The sequence below is a fragment of the Pongo abelii genome, chromosome 10 (assembly GCF_028885655.2).
Source record: "Pongo abelii isolate AG06213 chromosome 10, NHGRI_mPonAbe1-v2.0_pri, whole genome shotgun sequence".
Lineage (NCBI taxonomy): Eukaryota > Metazoa > Chordata > Mammalia > Primates > Hominidae > Pongo > Pongo abelii.
The window spans coordinates 87148270-87166869 of NC_071995.2; the positions used below are offsets into that span (position 1 = coordinate 87148270).

At 37.8% G+C, this 18600-nt stretch overlaps 1 long non-coding RNA gene across 3 annotated transcripts in view; it reads right to left on the bottom strand.

Annotated features, from left to right (window-relative positions):
- Positions 1–18600, bottom strand: part of LOC129049181 (uncharacterized) — a 142132-nt gene that overhangs the window by 113489 nt on the left and 10043 nt on the right. Inside the window, exons 4-5 of one of the 3 annotated variants that reach the window (XR_008512025.1) lie at positions 15453–15589; positions 5742–5819 (exon numbers count right to left, since the gene is read on the bottom strand). This is a non-coding gene — a long non-coding RNA (uncharacterized LOC129049181). Of the gene's footprint in view, positions 1–5741; positions 5820–9379; positions 10426–14696; positions 15023–15452; positions 15590–18600 lie in introns of those variants that run through there. The other 2 variants (XR_008512026.1, XR_010135808.1) reach the window with 2 other exon arrangements.

Here is an 18600-nt window from a genome sequence, read left to right on the forward strand (position 1 = left end):
TAAGCTGAATTACTTTAAATAATGTGCATGTCAATGGGACCTTAAATGAAAATTATATAACTACTGACTATATAATTTTGATTCTTTTTTTCATATTGTTGCCAGGTGTAACTTAAGTTAAAAAAATACAAATAAAATACAAATACATTAAAGCCCATTTGCTCTTGAACATTCCATGACTACCTTGAAGTTATTACTACTGTATACACTAGATATACTCTATACATTAGAAGATTGCAAAATGAAGACAGAACATAAGTGATAGAGCCTTTTAGAATGTTACTATTACAGGGGTAATGATAAAGGCTTTATGAATGCTAGCTTCCTCTCTCCTCCAGCAAGTTTGCATTCTCTACTGTCTATATCAGATTTCGTTGGCCTGCATTACTGACTGAAAAATGATAGAATTACTTTTCTTTCATTGTTATTTTTTATGACTGTGAATATAAATCTATTGTAAATTGCCCAACTAAAAAAGTAACATTGAAGAAGAAAAACAAAGTAAGCTTTTTTATGTGTGTGACATTAAAGAACTGAAAGTCGATTAGCAGACTCTGCCTCACTTTGTTTACTCATCCCTCATGGGGTTAATATATAGGGCCAGTGCTAATGAGTTAGTTATATGGCCAAATAATGATAGCCTGCGGCAAGAGAAACGGGAGTTGACGTCCTGACATTTATTTTCAAAATAGCTGAACATTTTCCAGGCACATTTTGTCGGTTCTACCGACAAAAGTTCTTCTGTTAGCCATCTAGACTAAAATTCTTCTCGACATGACATAATGGAGGATCCACCTTAAAACTGAAAAATAAAGATCTTTTCAAATTCAGATTGACTTTCTGACTCTCTCTGTTTTTACTTTGTGAAGACACTGAGCTTGAAATGAACGTAGTTCTTTTTGTGAGTATGAAAAAGTTGAAGAGCAAAGAAGATCCTTTAGCAACTGCTGTTGAATAGATTGATATTTTAAAATTTGAAATAAAAGTGACTACATAAAATTGATTGTATTTGTTCATGTCTTACAATTTTAATATTTAATATTTTGTACTGATTAACAGCTGACAGAGAGGGTTATTTTAGAAAAAAAGGGTCCCTTGGTCGGGCGCGGTGGCTCACGCCTGTAATCCCAGCACTTTGGGAGGCCGAGGCGGGCGGATCACAAGGTCAGGAGATCGAGACCATCCTGGTTAACACGGTGAAACCCCGTCTCTACTAAAAATACAAAAAATTAGCCAGGTGCGGTGGCGGGCGCCTGTAGTCCCAGCTACTCGTGAGGCTGAGGCAGGAGAATGGCGTGAACCCGGGAGGAGGAGCTTCCAGTGAGCCGAGATCACGCCACTGCACTCCGGCCTGGGCGAAAGAGCGAGAGACTCCGTCTCAAAAAAAAAAAAGGGTCCCAGGTTTTAAGCCTAAGCAACTGACCTTTTAGCTTAGCAAAGCTGTTAAGCATTTTAGATAGTGAACTAGAATAAAGGTTTTTCTGGAAGGGATAGCTTGGGGTGTACATGGGGACATCATAACAGAAGGGTCCAATAAAGTGTGCCACAGACGATCAAGGGCCTGCACACTAGGCTGAGAGCCAAAGAAAGTCAATGAAGAAATTGGCATTAAGGGAGTCACATGAGGCTAGGCATGGTAGCTCACATCTATAGTCCCAGCACTTTGGCAGGCCAAGGTGGGAGGATCGCTGAGCCCAGGAGTTTCAGACTAGCTTGGGCAACATGGCGAGACCCCATCTCCACAAAAAATACAAAAATTAGCTGGGTGCGGTGATGTATGCCTGTAGTTCCAGCTTCTTGGGAGGCTGAGTGGGGAGAATCCTTTGAGCCTAGGAGGTCGAGGCTGCCCTGCACTCCAGCCTGGGTGACAGATTAAGACCCTGTCTCAAAAAAAATAATAAAATAAAATAAAGAAAAGAAAAAGAAAGAAAGAAAGAAAGAAAATTGCATGGTCAAATTGTGAAGAGGGTAGTGGACTGAAGTGATAAAACCTAGAAAGAGATATAAACTAAAATGTAATTGGAGCATTCTAGGTGAAAAAATAATCAAGGATCTTATCATAGTTCCAAAAAGAAATAGACAGAATTGAGGGCTATGTAGTTTAATTCTTTTTTAAAAATGAAAAAGAGTTGGGATTTGGAGTCTCTTAAGTTAAAATGGACATCTGACCCAAATAATTGGGTTGCATTGTGTAGAATGCAGACCCAATCTACATTGACATTTTGTTTTTAATCATATGACAAAACCTCTTTTTTAATATACCTTTATTCTCTAAATTTACCCATAACCTTTACATTTTTGAGACTTAGAATTTGGATGACGTATTGTAATCCATCAACTTGGGACGAGATGGAGAAATTATATGTGTATTCTAATATTTTCATCACACAATATTTGACCATTTGCTTTCAATATAACTTTAGCATATTTACTTTATATGATTTAGAGCCATATGTCTTCACCAGAAGAAAACTAAAACAAAATTAAAATTAAAAATATAATGGAATGACACCCAATTTCATCTTTTTCTGAATTGATTGTAGTGATTTATCATCCTAGTATATTTGACACTGAAAGATATCTGTAGCTGCCTTTAAATTTTTGTGACCCTCTGAATTACTTTCAAAGCAAAGTCTTTTCCTAAGAAAGACCAGATGTGGATCTAGATCTAAATCTAGGTATGTCTTTGAAGAGTTCTCTCTTTGGGTCTCTCTTTCCTAATATCTAGCTCAGAGTAATGTCTCTGGGAAAGAATCAAACTTGACAATTTCCATGGTGACATCATTCCTTCTCTAAAAACCTTTATGAAAAAAAGTGTCCTTGAAGCCAACTCCATGGTAAGCTTGGAAAAAAACAGAGGCTGAGCTGCTTAAATAATGAAGCAAGGTCATCCTCTGTTTCCTTAGAAAATGTTTTTATTACTCTGAAAGGAACTTTGGAATTGAATCAAAAAATGAATTGCAGCCCCTCCCAGCTTAGAAGTTGTATTTAGATTATTAAAAAGACTTAGCTAGTGTTAGTGAAATTAAAATGGGGAATATGCAGTGCCAGTTCAATATAAAATCTATATAAGTTGCCATAAGTAAATCATATATTAATACTTATTCGCATATCTTGTAAGATTTATTTATATTACATATATTATTAAAATAGTGACATTAGAAAGTGATCTAGCCTTAATAGTTGTGGAAGAATCCGATGCAGATTTTAGTATGAAATGATTTAATCATGCGTGCATTCTCAAAGTTTTGTTTTCCATACTCCCTCCTTATATTGTCAAAATTTGTTTGACAAGTACATTATAATAAAATACAAAATAAAGTCACAGTAACACTATCAATTTAACTTTTCATTTCTAATTGTACTGTTTGACATGTCATTATAATTTTTGTCAGACAAATGCACAGATAATAAAATGAATGCACTATTTTATGTTGCTTGTTAGTACAAAAAAGTGAATTCATTGGAAAATATTCCAGATAATCAGAAACTAAAATATTGGGGGAAAAAAAAACTCAGCTACTTGTAGAATTGTATATTTTCTCTCTCATTCATTATTTTTCCCTTTTGTTTTCAAATAATTGTTGTCTTCTCAATGAATCTCATATTTTACTCCTGCTTTGAAAATTTGCTTTAGGCACATTCCAAAATAATTCTGCACTTAGATAATCATTAACAAATGTTACCCGAGCCTGACCTTTCTGGCCAGACAGCCAGCAAGAGATAATTTTTTTTTTTTTTTTTTTGACAGAGTCTTACTCTGTCAACCCAGGCTGAGTGCAGTGGCGCGATCTCGGCTCACTGCAAGCTCTGCCTCCCGTGTTCATGCCATTCTCCTGCCTCAGCCTCCCGAGTAGCTGGGACTACAGGCGCCCTCCACCATGCCCAGTTAATTTTTTTTTTTTTTTGTATTTTTAGTAGAGATAAATGTTTTATGAGACTTCATCTTTTAAAGAGACTACATCCACCCTCAGGCACCTATACCCCTAGAACCTTTCTTTTTGTACAAACCTGTGTCTTTCTTTGCATTTCAAAATGAAATGATTTATGTTGATTTAAAGATTTTCTAAATGTTGGTACAACTATAGGTTTGATATAGTGAGTCTCTTTTGCCTACCACATATCCCCTAACCCTAAATCTAAAATGTGGATTTGAAATGTTTCCCAACACAGCACGTTGGTGGAAAAGGACATGCACTAGGAATTAGTCTTATTCACACAAATTCCCTGGCCAAGTTTTGTGAACCTCAGTTATGCCAGAACTGGTCTCTTCCACTAGATTGAGCTCCTAGAGCACACAGGTCATGTCTGTTTTATTTCTTCAGAGTGTGTCTGCTTCGCACAAATTAGGTGCTTAACACAACTTGGCTCTGACTGTCACTGCAGGTGAGTTTTCCTCTTGGCCTTGGTTATTTGTCAGACGATTGCGTGGTTGTCTAACTGATTTCCTGGTTTCTAGGCTTTTTCTTTTCCAATTTAACTCACATAGCACTACTAAACTGGATGACTGCATTAATTATGTTATTGGGTTGCTCAGCAGCCCCTCCATTCTTGTTGGAATTTCACCTGATTTTTCACATTTCTTCTTAGACTTTTATGTATTGTTTAAAATTTTTACTATGAGTATGTAGTTTTACTTAGATATAATTAAGAAAAAAGTTGTTTTTATTCCGAAAAGATATTCAGATATTCAAAGGAACAAACACCTACTCTAATAAAATAATTCTGAATATACCAACATCTTTGGTTTCAAAAGGAACGTCATCAGTCTCTACACTTGAAACTGCTGCTGTAAATGACCAAATATCAGTCATTGTGGGGAGGAGGAGATACCTTCACAGATACACACAAATATACACACATAAAACTAATAGATGGATTTGTAGAAATGCACCTATATATCCATAACTAGACATGGTCTAAGTGATGTGTACCCCCATGCTGACACTAGTTGTGTTTGTACAATAGGATAATTTAGTGTATTTGCATTTGTATCGTTTTCTGAAGTGAGTTCATAGCATTCATTAGAGCAGACAACCAAGCAGTGAAAGATGTGAGAGGCTGGAGAGGCACAGTGGTCAAACTTAGAGGGCAGAGTGCACATACTCAACAATTATATACAGCACAGAGGCAGTTGATTAGACTTAAACAACATTAGTAATAATAATAATAATAATAGATAGCACTCATTGCATTGTCACTTCCTGACACTGAGGCAAGAGCTTTACATATACATTATATTTTCTAATTTTTCTAGTTATCCTATAAGGCAATATTTTAAGCCCATTTTACAAGTGAGGAAAGTAAAGCTTTGAGAGATTAATCTATTTGCCCATTGAAAGCTATTAATTGGTTGATTTAAAATTCAAACCCTGATTTACCTGAAACCAAAGCTCATGTTCTTAACTACTACATTTGATCAGGTCCCAGTGGTAAAGTGGAAATTGTAGCTTAGGCTATATTTTAGAATTAGAAGGATTCATTAGCTAATTGAATAATTTTGTTTACTTATGTGTTATACAATAATTATAAACACATGTTCACTCACCTAAAGGTTTATGTTCTTATGATATTACCGCAGCAGTATGAGAGAGAAAATTTGTTTTCCATTTGGATTTAGAAGGGTGAATTTGAAATTCTTGGTCTTTAAAATTTTTTATTATCTTGAGTCACTTAAAGATACTCTTAAGAAAGGTCTTTCAGGTGATTTATCTTAAAACCTTATTGGCACATCTGCTTACCTTGAGTCTTAAATATGCATATTTCTGTGAAGTACTCAGATATGAGAGACACACCCTTCTCCAGTAACTTTATGGGTTCTGCGGAAAATGATAACATAAACATTGAGTTTAAACATTTACTCTTTCCAATACTTGGAGAATAAAGTGTTCCTATCTTATTGAAAATATTTCAGATGTCACAGGTTTTCTTTCTCTTATCAGATTAGAGAAATCAGATCATATCTCAAATATTATTTATTAGTTGTACCAATGTTTAGAAAACCTCTAAATGTGAAAGGAACACAGCTAGAGGCTTCCCAAGCTCATCAGGCTGTTTCAAGCCTTCTACAGCATTTCATACTCTGTCTCCTCTGAATGGAACACCTCTTCTCTTTCACAGTCTTACTCTTCCCTTTGAGGGATTCCTTTTCTCAAGAAATCCTACCTTGACGATGAACTCCTAAAGATACGTCAGCTTATTTATTCTTCTTTATGTTTCTGGTGCCTTACACAGTGCCTGGCACAAGTAGATTGCTAATAAGGGTTGATTAAATTTTTAACTGAAAACAGTGTAATTGTCCAAGGCACTATATGAGTTCAGAATCCCAAATTCCTCAATGTTTCCTAGCATTTGAAACAACATAAGACTAAAATCCAGCAAAGGTAGGAGTTTTTGAGTCAAATAGATGAATGTGTATTCTTTGCTACCTATATAATTTGAGGCAAGTCATTTAAACCATCTTCTGAATCTACAAACTGGGGTTATTTAAAGCTGTCTAATAGGATTGATGAAAGGGAGTAAAAGAAAGCATGTAAAGTATTTAACACAGAGCTTGGGACATTCTAGGTACTTAGTAAAATGCTGTGTTGTGCTGTTGCTGTTATTGTTGTTGTCATTTCTATAAGATCGTTCTTATCATTATGCTCATCAATATCTTCATTATCAAACCTTCTCACCATCAGCAATCAGGAAACCCATTGTAAAAGGACCAGAAATGGAAAATGTTAAAGCATGGAGTCTGCCATTCCCTCTGCATGGGGATTTAAGACACATGGAGAGATGCTAAATGGAAGGCACAAAGGAATTGAGAAGTAGAGAGGAGGTATGCCTTGGTGACTGAGAACAATTAATAAGAGCAGGAGGTTAGAAAATGAAAGGCACAGTGTAAAATCAGTTAATTGTCTTTTGATGAGAGTGACTTTTACCTGGAAGCAACTAATGAATGTGAGATACAGTCAGAAAGATTAGATTGGAGTAAGACCTCGGAAGGTCTTGTACAGCAGGTTAAAATACTTAGAACCCATTGACATGATGAACAATCATTTAGACAAATGATTTTATTAGTTTTCTATTTCTGCACAGTAACAGAAATAACTTAGTAGCTTAAAACAATACTCATTTATTATCTCACAGTTTTGTAAGACAGAATTCAGCACAGGGTGACTGGATTCTCTGCTCAGGGTCATACAAAGAAGAAATCAAAGTCAGCTTGACCTTTATCTGTCAGTTGGGTTGGGCTCTTGTCTGGAGGCTTGGAAGAAGAATCTGCTTCCAAGTTCATTTAGGATGTTGGCTGACTTCAATTTCTTGCAGCTGTAGGACTAAGGTCTTGTTTCCTTCCTGGCTGTCATCTGAGGTTTACCTTCTGCTCCTGGAAGCCACCCCCATTCCCTCTCTTATAGCTCCCTCCAACTTCCAGGGCAGCAGTAGAGCAGTGAGTCCTTCTTGTGCTTCCAGTCTTTTTGACTTCCTATTCTACCACCATCCTGAGAAAACTCTGTGCTTTAAAGGGTTCATGTAATTAGATTATCCCACTTAGATAATCTTTCCTAATTACATCTCCCAAATCCCTTTTGCCATGTAAGGTAACATAATCACAGGACTAACAATAGGACACTAAGGACATGGAAGTCATCTGGAATTCTGCTTACCAGCCATGTGCAGTGGCTCACACCTGTCATTCCAGTACTTTGGAAGGCCAAGGTGGGAAGATCACTTGAGCCCAGGAGTTTAAGACTAGCCTGGACAACATAGAAAGAACTGGTCTCTACAGAATTTTTTTTTAAAAAATTAGCTGGGCATGGTGGCACACACCTGTAGTCCCAGATACTTAGGGGGCTGAGGTGGGAGGATTGATTGAGCCCAAGAGTTAGAGGCTACAGTGAGCTGTAATCATGCCACTGCATTGCAGCCTGAGTGATAGAGCAAGATCTTGCCTCTAAAATAAATAAATAAGCAAGTAAATAAATAAATAAATAAATAAAATGTCTTCTGCTTAGCTTACCACAATGATCCTTGCAATGACATACAGGATTGTAAAAGAAAGTTCCTAAATGCTTGAGGACCACTCAGGAGCTATTCTGGCAATTTGAGCTGAGGTGTTAAAAAGTTCTAGTTAGCTAGTAATGACAGCTTGCTATGCACTATACCTTGTTTATGATTTTAACTCATAAAATCTTCACAATGGCCTTATGACATAGGTGCTATTATTTTTCTTATTTAACAGTTGAAGAAATTGAAGCTTAATGAGGTTAGGAAATGTGCTCAACTTCATACAACTTGTATTTTGTAGATATGGGGTTTAGACCCAGAAAGACTGACTCCAGAGCCCAGGCTCTCAACCATCATACCAACTGGCCTCCTTTTATTGAGGGCTGAGGACCATATGGCAAGCATGAAGACAATATGATTGGCACCTTGGTTCTGTTTGAATCATTCTCATATTACAAATCTCCACTCTGATTTACTTTGTGTATTATTAAACACACACCATATAACATTTTTTGCTGGATTTTTTTTTGATGAAATATAACTCATTCAACTTTCACAGCACTAGAATTTTCCCAAAATTAGAAATAAGAAAACAGAGTTCGGTTACGTATCTTGTATCTTGTTTCAGGTCTCAGAGGTATGGGGTAGCAGATGTAGACTTTGACCTCGAGTTTGCCTAACTTTAAAGGCTTTTTATTACACTGTATGATTAACCTCAGGACATCAGACACAGCATGTTCAAAGCTCTGAGAAACAGAAATATGTACTAGCTATAAGCATAGAAGCTGATACCACATTAATACTACCTGTATTTGAAGTCCAGTTCTTCTTATTTGTCTATTCTTACTTGGCCTCAGTTTCCTTCTTTTTAACAGAAAGACATGACCTGTTTTATGGTGACTCTGTGAAAATTAATGGGTCATTACAGGTAACACTCTCAGAACAGTAGCTGGTACATAGTAAATACTAAAAAATTATGAAATATTGGAAAAGTCTGGGAGAAATGCATGGTATAGACAACTATGAATTAGTTTTACCTGTTCTTTGTGTTATGTGCACGATTTAAAGTTGGTAGTACCAGGGAATAGGGATGGTTAAATGATATAGCATAACAATGTTGCTCAGCGGGGCTATCTAATTAGGCTAGTGGTGAAGAGAAACTTAATTGTGAGTTGAATTTTGAAAACCTGGAGGGCATATAAAAGTAGCAGAAGGTAAGGGGAAAGCACTGTATGTAGGTCACTTGTGAAAATGATCATAGAAGGCAGTTTACGCTCAGGACAAATGAAGTAGACTTTTTTGTTTGGAATGGGGAAGATAGTGAATAGTGTGACATAATTCTTGTCAGATTATAAAGGCTGAAGCAATGAATACACTGAAGCAACTTATATCTTTGTATGTATTTGTTCATCTATCCAATTATTTATTCATTTGATAAACACTCCTAGAGCTCCAAAGTACAAGATGCTATTAAAAACACCAAAGTTAATTACACATCTCACCTTTAAAGGACCGATAAGCTAACAGAGGAAACAAAACATGACAATACTTACAACTGAAAGTAGAAAATTGCGTGAGTCATAAGTGAGGCATGGATAAAGTGCTAATGCTGTTCACAGGCCAAAGAGAGTCCTTCAAGCACAGAGAAATTGGGAAAAGTTTGTGGGGATGATGGTAAGTATCAAGGAGGGAATTGATGAAGAGATGTTTGAAATAGGAATTGAAAGGTGGCACGGGGTTTTGCCTTGGCCCACCAATGTGTGAACAAACATGGACTTTCATTAGAGAAATAACAGTCACAATGGAGGTTAAAAAGCACACAGGCGAGACATTTGGGGATAGAATTAATAGAAGTTGACAACTACCTGCATTTCTGGCATAAAGAGGAAAGAGAAGGAAAAATTAACTTGAGTTTTGGCTTCAATGACTAGGGAGTTGGTAAGATTAGCAGAAACACTGAATACAAGAGTACATTGGTAGGGAAAGAAATGGATTTTTGTTTTGCACAAACTCTATTTTGCTTATCGGGTAGCAAAATTTGTCTAGAATGTAAGATAGCCTGGTTGAATTGGTTTTGCTGGCAGAATGTGTAGCTACTGCCTCATGCGTGAGGAGAGGAGTCACCTGACCCCTAGATTGGCTCTAGACCAGTGGTTTTCATCTGCGTTCTGTAAGCTCTTCGGTTATGTAGCAGTGCCTCAGAGGTATGATGGCCATGCAGTTAATAAAGGTGAAAGGGGAAACTATAATTACGCCAGAACAACTGGTGTAAACCGGGACTACCCTGGAGCAACGGGGCTCCAGGTTTATACTCTCTTCAGAGGCCACAGGAGGAGGATGAGGATGACACAGAGGCAGCTATTCCTGCAGGGATTCAAATCCTCTGCCTCAACCAGAGCTGCTCTTCTTTCATGTTTTCTATGGGTGTTGGTTCTGCAAAAAAACGTAATTTGAAAAATGGTTTAGATTACCATAAGAAATGTTGAAAACCATTGGCCTAGGCAATAGTTTAAGGTTCACAAATAAAAAGGTGGAAATGGAGGATGTCTGTTTTTCTGGGGGGGAAAAAAAAGGACTGCTTTTTTTTGTCCCCCTCTAGCTCACAAGGAAAGGAGTGTTAAAATATTGTGGTAGCACATGTCCTTTTTAAATCACAACTATATTTTTAAACAAACAATTTGTTGGTGATGCAACTGTAAAAGGTATCTAAAATTATCATGTCTATATTTGATTCATAAAATTGCATGTTATAAACAAATGAATAGATTCTTCCAGACTGTTTAAAATTCACTTGTGAGTTGTGACTTTGTAAGCCAGGTTTCATCCTGGATCAGGTTTTTTTATATAACGCTGTGAAAATGAACAATTTTAACAATAGCAGCAAATGTGGTGTTATAATCAGTTGCTGAAGCATAAGGTTTCCTTTTATAGTTCACTAGTGTTGAAAGGGAAAAAAAAGTATCCGTGTAACATGTAAATGCAAATACAAAGACCTTGAAAAATCCATAATATATAAGAACTAAAAATTCCATAAAAATAAGCAATGAAAAATTATGCTCTAGATAATGATTAAATTCTGATTTTAAAAATTTAATTCCCAGACTTTGTTTTTCCTATATTCAATTTCATTGAAAATCGGAACTTCACACTGGGAAAAAAAGATATTTTCACTTGGGTCATTTTAAAAAGTTTTTAGATTAATTATATTTGTTTGGTGGCATGACAGATGAAGTGCTACAAATAATTTTATTAACTACTTTGGAGTTTTAAGTTGTAATTTTGTGTTTATGTTTAAAGAAAGTCAATTTAAAATTATGAGAATAATATTATATATACTGCTCCTCTTCCTATTTTGTCTTTTTCTTCTTTGAACATTTACTAAGTTTGGTATATATTTCTTTCTCAAGTCTCTCTTTGGTTTTCAAGTTAGGCAAAAAGATAAGTACCATTCCCTCAAATTGGGAGGCTATTTGTGACAGGAATTCATTTCTAGATCCATTTGGTGAAGAGTCTTTTTCTCACAACTCGAATCCATGAGTCGATAATCTCTCAGAAGTATCAGCAGTCACAAATGTTATATTTATTTGTTTATAAGACACTACCTAGAGGTTTTAGAGTTAAGACACAGCCCCTGCCCCTAGGATGCACACAATTCTGTGGGAAGACAGAGAAGTTGAGAAATAAACAGGCAATTGCATATGATGGTAAGAGTCATGACAGGTGTAGGCACAAGGTCCCACAGAACAACAAACAGGGATCTCCTAACTTAGTATTAGGAAATAAAGGAAGACTGGGAAGAGAATGTCTGAGCTGAGTCCTGAAAAAGTGAAATTTCTGCATAAAAATCTATATAAATAGGGATTCAAGCATTTTAGCAAGTTCAGCCTCATGTTCATTCATTCTCACATCATTGGAAAGGTGGAAGTGGAGAATAGACATTTTTGAGAAAAAAAAAAGTTCTCCTTAAGCAGCTGTCTCCATGCTGGAATCTGCCTCACTGAGACAGCTACATTCTGATAGGAAGTAAAAGGAAGGGTAAGGACAATATTTTAATGGATCACACTTCAAGGGACATGAGATTGAGTAAAATACTCAAGCAGGGTCATGACTTTAAAAGAAGCTAGAGGTCAGGCTGGGTGTAGTGGCTCATACCTATAATCCCAGCAATTTAGAAGGTTGAGTTGGGAAGACGACTTGAGCCCAGGAGTTGGAGACCAGCCTGGGCAACATAGTGAGACCTCATCTCTATGAAAAATAAACCAAATTAGCTAGGCATGTGCTTGTGGTTCCAGCTACACAGGAGGCTGAGGTGGGAAGATTGAACCTGAGAGATCAAGGCTACAGTGAGCCAAAATCATGCCACTGTACTCCAGCCTGGGCAACAGAGCAAGATTGCGTATTTTTTTTTCTATAAATCTTGTTTTAAATAAAAGGCAGAAAGACCTGTTAACATTTCACTGCTTCTGTTTGGCTCTGATCAAATCCTTGAGGCCATAATTACAAAGCCTGCTGCCTGCAATGAAGGGGGAAGAAATATAGAAGCAGAACATGTACAATTTAACCTTCCAGTAAATTATTCTGCCTTTAAGAGCATGGTCCATGGGAAGGATAAACCGAAGGAGGTCAGTCCCACTTAACAAAGTTGGGAAAGTGCCATGGTGCCCTGGGCACTTGTGGTCATCTGCACAATTCATGATATCATCTTGCAGCCTTTAGCAAGCCTGGTGCAGGCCACCAATACTTGACCTGCTGCTTCTTGAAAATGGTCTGCCTTTGGGGTTTTATACTTTATGTACTTGAAATCCCGAATGTCTTTGTCTCTTTTAAATTGGCAGACTTTTGGTTTACCACTTTGGAATTATGTTCAAAGTTAGTCCATGTGTTCTCCAGGTGCCCTATATTTCAAAAACAGAGCTGGATTCTCCACTTGCCCATGGGTCAGAAGTGTATACTTCCTTTCCCTACTGCCAAGGAGACCTGACTTTTTTCACCAGAATTGTTGTCATTATTGACTCTCGTTATTATTAATAGAATTTTCCACTCTATAGCAATTAAGGTTTTAAGGCTTTTTCACTCTATTATCACATCTGATCCTCATGAGAACCCTGAAAACTAGGACAAATGTTATTATCTATGCTCCCTATAACTATTGTCTTGATCACAGCCCTTAAAAGCAGTAGACTCACTGAGGACTTGTTGATGGAAATTTAAGTTGCTAAAAACATATTTCAGATAACTAGAATAAATTGTACCCAAAGCATTTATGTCTTATTATAGCTGAGGACAAACTATTGCACAGTATCTGAGGCATTCACATATTAATCTATTCAGAACATTACAGAAATTGCCACAAGGTTTCTGAAGGACGTTAGTTTTACACTTTACCCTGAATCAGATTACATGCCTTTGACGCCAGTTAAAATCTTCATGGCGCAGTTGTCCTCCATGTAACAAAAGGATCACTATGAACTTTTTTCTTGTTTCTTTTCTTTCCTACCCTCCCTATTTCCCCTCCCTCCTCCCTCTCTCCCTTCTTTCTTCCTTTCATCTCTCATTCATTCATTTGTTCATTATTATGCTTTATTCTTTCCTTTCTTCTTCTTTCTCTTTCTTCCTTCTTACCCTTTCCCCTCAAGCATATATGAAAAACATCATTTTCTACTTCCAAAGGTCTAAAAAACCTAAGCAATAATAATCTCTAAAAAACTCATTTGCATTAATTTACTCAATTAAAAAGAACAAAACCTATAGTTATGTGCTTAGGACTTACTAGGGTTAAAGAATTTTAATTTATTGTTTGCCTATTATGTGTCAGATATTGTGCTGAATTTTTTCATATCTTTTATTATTTAAACCTCACAATCACCCTTTGAAATAGATATTACTGTACTCAATGAAACGAAATATATTTACTAATATGATATAACTGAAAATTAACAGAACCAGAATTAAAAATTGGTTCTTGAGGGACTCCAAAGTCAATACTTTATCATTCCAGAAGTATGTATTGAAAATGGTTAAATTTGAATTTGGAGCAGAATGATAGAACACAAAACGTTAGAATAGGAAATGGCTTTAGAGATCTCCTTGAATGTAAAATGCTGCACCTCTAAAATTCTCTGCCAAATTATTCCCCACTTTCTACTAAAACAGGTCTGGTGAGGTGTTGGATTATGTTCTTTCAGAGTTCTTCCTTGTTTTGAGCCAAATTATGTCTCTCTTTTTTCTCTGTTCCATCCTTTGACACTGGTTTTTCTCCTGTGTGTAGAGTGATCGTATGTCCTAGTTTTCCTGGGACAGTCTTTGTTTATATAAGCTTGTTGTCCCTACAACAAGTTAATACTGTTCCCCTCTAACTCTCAGCAATGCCCTGTTTTAGATGACAAATTATATGTCCACCCACCTATTAGGACACATAGATTTAACAGTTTTTCAAATATTTGAGGAAAGTCATCATGTCTTTCATCTCCTCTGCAGGCTAAGTATTCCTGGTTGATGTTTGCCACAAATTACAAGTTTTCCCTCAGACCCCTCACTATGTTGACCATAGTTGCCTGGACATTTCTAATTCAAATCTGTTTAACTTAGGCTTCATGGACCCTCGGGGAGTCCACACAGAGAGTTTGAAATATTATGCGAAATGCTGCATGTAAGAGCATTATGTTTGTTTCCTGGGGCTGCTATAGCAAATTACCACACTAGGTAGATTAAAAACCACAAAAATTTATTCCTTCACAGTGCTGGAGGCCAGGAGTCTGAAATCAAGGTGCTGGCAGGGTTGATTCCTTCTGGAAGTTTTAAAGAAGAATCAAATCCATGCCTCTCTTGTAGCTTCTGGTGGCTTTCAGCAATCCTTCATGTTTCTTGGCTTGTGGCAGCACACTTTTAATCTCTGCCTCCATCTTTTCATGATGCTCTTCTCTGTGTCTCTATGCCTTCTCCTTTGCTGTCTCTTTTGTGGATACTTGTTATTGGATTTATGGCCCAACTCAAATCCTGGATAACCTCATCTCAATATCCTCAATTATATCTGCAAAGATTTTATTTCCAAACAAAGTTATATTCACAGGTACTGGAGGTTAGAACTTGGATATCTCTTTTGCGGGGGACATAATTCAACCCAATACAACATATATGTATTGTCCTGAAAAGTGGCCCATAGGTTTTCTCATACCATAGGCAAAAGTTTAGTAATAATAACTAATCAAGATTGTCACTATCCTGAATACAATGTTCTGGGAATCCTTAAGAATAGTTTCTACTGAAGTTATATTGCTTGGCACATAGTAGACAATAAATATTTCTTTCATAAATGATCGAATTGAATGGTTTGATCATTTTAGAAGGTAATCACTTCTTCCTAAAAATTTCTTATGGCAGACAATGGTTATGTTATATTTATTTTTGAAGGGTGAATACTAATGATAATTCAAATTGAGTTGATTTATGATTATACCTACTTGGAGTCACCCACAGTTCAGGTAGTCAGCATAATAGTAGAATCCTTTTGGAAATGAGACTTCTTACTTTCTTTCTCTTATGTGGTTCAGGTGGAAATTGATGAGGATTAGGTTTCTATCCACAAAACACATCAGGTCTGTTGAAAATGACAGATTTCTGTGAGAACGAGGCATATATCTCTTATCTATCTCTCTCTCTCTTTTTTTTTTTTTTTTTTTGCACCAGTCCCTGGTGCCTCTAAGTTTAGACCAGGGATGCTTTACCCTGCATTATTCTTTTTTCTTCCTATGAGAAAAGCAACTTAGTGCAGCTGTCTCTACCTTATGGCAAAAACCTAACTGAATAAGGCATCACTCCTTTTGAGGGAGTTTTGGTAAACTCATTCAATTGACAGTTACACCCCAATTAACTCTATGCCACATGAGACATCTTCTTTTACATTAGATGTCCAATCGTGTGCTTCCAATATTCAAGATTCTTCTATTACAATGGGACTGAATAGGGGCCTGATTTTAGCAATTTAATTCTATTGTTTTTCTCTTCTCACACTTAATAATTTATGCCTTCAGGAAAACCGGATTCTAGAAAATAATTTCAGGTTTTTACCCCACAGTGGAAAATCAAGAAAGGTAGAAATAAGAAGATATCAGCTATTATAATCTCAGTTATAATAGAGGGATTCTTGCTGATTTCCTAGTAATATGTAAATAGAACTTCTTGGGTATTTTTCCTCATATCACCTTTTTTATTTTCTGCATAACACTTCTTGAAGTCATCTATTCTTTTTAATTATTTACTTGGATAATGTCTCTCACCCTCCACCAGCACGTGAGCTCAGGCAAGAAGGGATCCTGTCTGTCTCGGTCATCCCCAGTGCCCTGAGCATAGTAGAACTTCAACGGAAATTTGGTAATAATGGAACATAAGAATCAACCCTTCACCGATTCATGGACTCCAAAAACAGCCATCAAGGAAAAAGCCCCATATAATTATTTAGTAAAGTTCAAACAGATCCATAGGACACCCAGCAGGTGGGGAAGGGGAAGGGATTCCACTTGCTGACCCATCCAAGGTTGTTAAGGAGCCTCTTCCTGTCCCATAGGTCTTCAGGAGAGGAGGACTTCCAGAGATGGGCCAGTTTTTAGCCTGAGGCCAAAGCATCCTTTGACCACCAGGATGAGCTTTCTAATGGACATAACACAGCATTTGTAGAACCAACTCATCTTACTTGATAACTAAAAATAAGTCATTATTATACCAAAAAAAAAGAGAAATGCTACAAAGTTGGAAAGGGAGTTCTTGGTCTTGATTCTGACACTGCTACAAATATATCTTAATTAACAGCTTTCTTTATAGTGTTCTTCCAGGTATTTGGCAGAAAGGGGTCATGCCAATACCAACCCAGACTTTCCACACAGCTTCGGGAGATTTACTGTACTCCCTGATAGAAGAAACCTATGAGTTTGGCTCCTTCTTCAACAGCACACTTCTTTGTTTGTTTGTTTATATGTTTGCTGTTCACCTACTATGCACCCAGTAGCATGCTAAGCACTGGGGCCTGCAACAAGGGATTGGGGCCACAGACTGCTCTCCCACACCTCAGAGTCTAATGAGGATACTCTATGATTAAGCAAGTAATTTAAACAGAGGATGATGAGAGCAGGGATGGAAGATATAACAAGTGGGATGGAAGACAAAGTAAGAGGTGCCAACCTAGCCTGGGTGCCCAGGGAGGGCCTAAGAAAGCCTTAACTGAAAGGGGCCAAGGAGCTGGTCAGGGAGAGAGAAGAGTGTTCCAGGTAGAGGGAAGGGCCCAGTGAAGGTCAGAAGGTGAGATCCGGGGCCAGCTGGAAACACAGAGGTCCCTTGTGGATGGACCACTGTATTAGTCTGTTCTCACACTGCTAAAAGAAATACCCAAGACTGGGTAATGTCTAAAGGGAAGAGGTTTAATTGATCCACAGTTCCACATGTCTAGGGAGGCCTCAGGAAACTTACAATCATAGTAGAAGGGGTAGCAGTCACCTTCACAAGGCAGAATGAGAGAGTGTGAGCAAGAACCAGCAAGCGCCACACTTTAAAACCATCAGCTGTCATGATACCTCACTCACCATCATGAGAACAGCATGGGGAAAACTTTCTGCATGATCCAATCACCTCCCATCTGGTCTCTTCCTTGACACATAGGGATTATGGGGATTATAATTCAAGATGAGATTTGGGTGGGGACACAGAGCCAAACCATATCATTGCGCCCCTGGCCCCTTCCAATCTCACATCCTCACATTTCAAAACAGAATCATGCCTTTCCAATAGTCCCCCAAAGTCTTAACTCATTCCAGCATTAACCCAAAAGTCCACAGTCCAAAGTCTCATCTGGGACAAGGCAAGTCCCTTCTGCCTATGAGCAGTTAAAATAAAAAACAAGTTAATTACTTCCAAGATACAATAGGGATACAGGCTTTGGATAATTACACCCATTCCAAATGGCAGAAATTAGCCAGAAAAAAGGGGGCTACAGGCCCTATGCAAGTTGAATTCCAGCAGAGCAGTCATTCAATCCTAAAGCTCCAAAATAATCTCCTTTAACTCCATGTCTCACATCCAGGGCATGCTGATGCAAGGGGTGGGCTCCCACAGCCTTGGGCAGCTCCTTTCCTGGCTGGGGTTAAGTGTCTGAGGCCTTTCTATGTGCATGGTGCAAGCTATCAGCGGATCTGCCATTCTGGGGGCTGGAGACTGGTGGCCCTCTTCCACTAGGCAGTGCCCCACTGGGGACTCTGTGTGGGGGATTCCCACCTCACATTTCCCCTTTGCACTTTCCTAGCAGAGACTCTCCATGAGGGCTTTGGCCTTGCAGCAAACTTCTGCCTGGAAATCCAGACATTTTCATACATCCTCTGAAATCTAGGTGGAGGTTCCCAAACCTCAGTTCTTGATTTTGTGTGCACCCACAGGCCCAAACCATGTGGAAGCCACCAAGGCTTGGGGCTTGCACCCTCTGAAGCAACAATCAAGCTGTACCTTGGCCCCTTTTAGCCATGGCTAGAGCTAGAGTAGCTGGGACACAGGGCACCAAGTCCTGAGGCTGCATAGAGCAGGGGGACCCTGGGCCTGGCCCACAAAAGCATTTTTCCCACTTAGGCC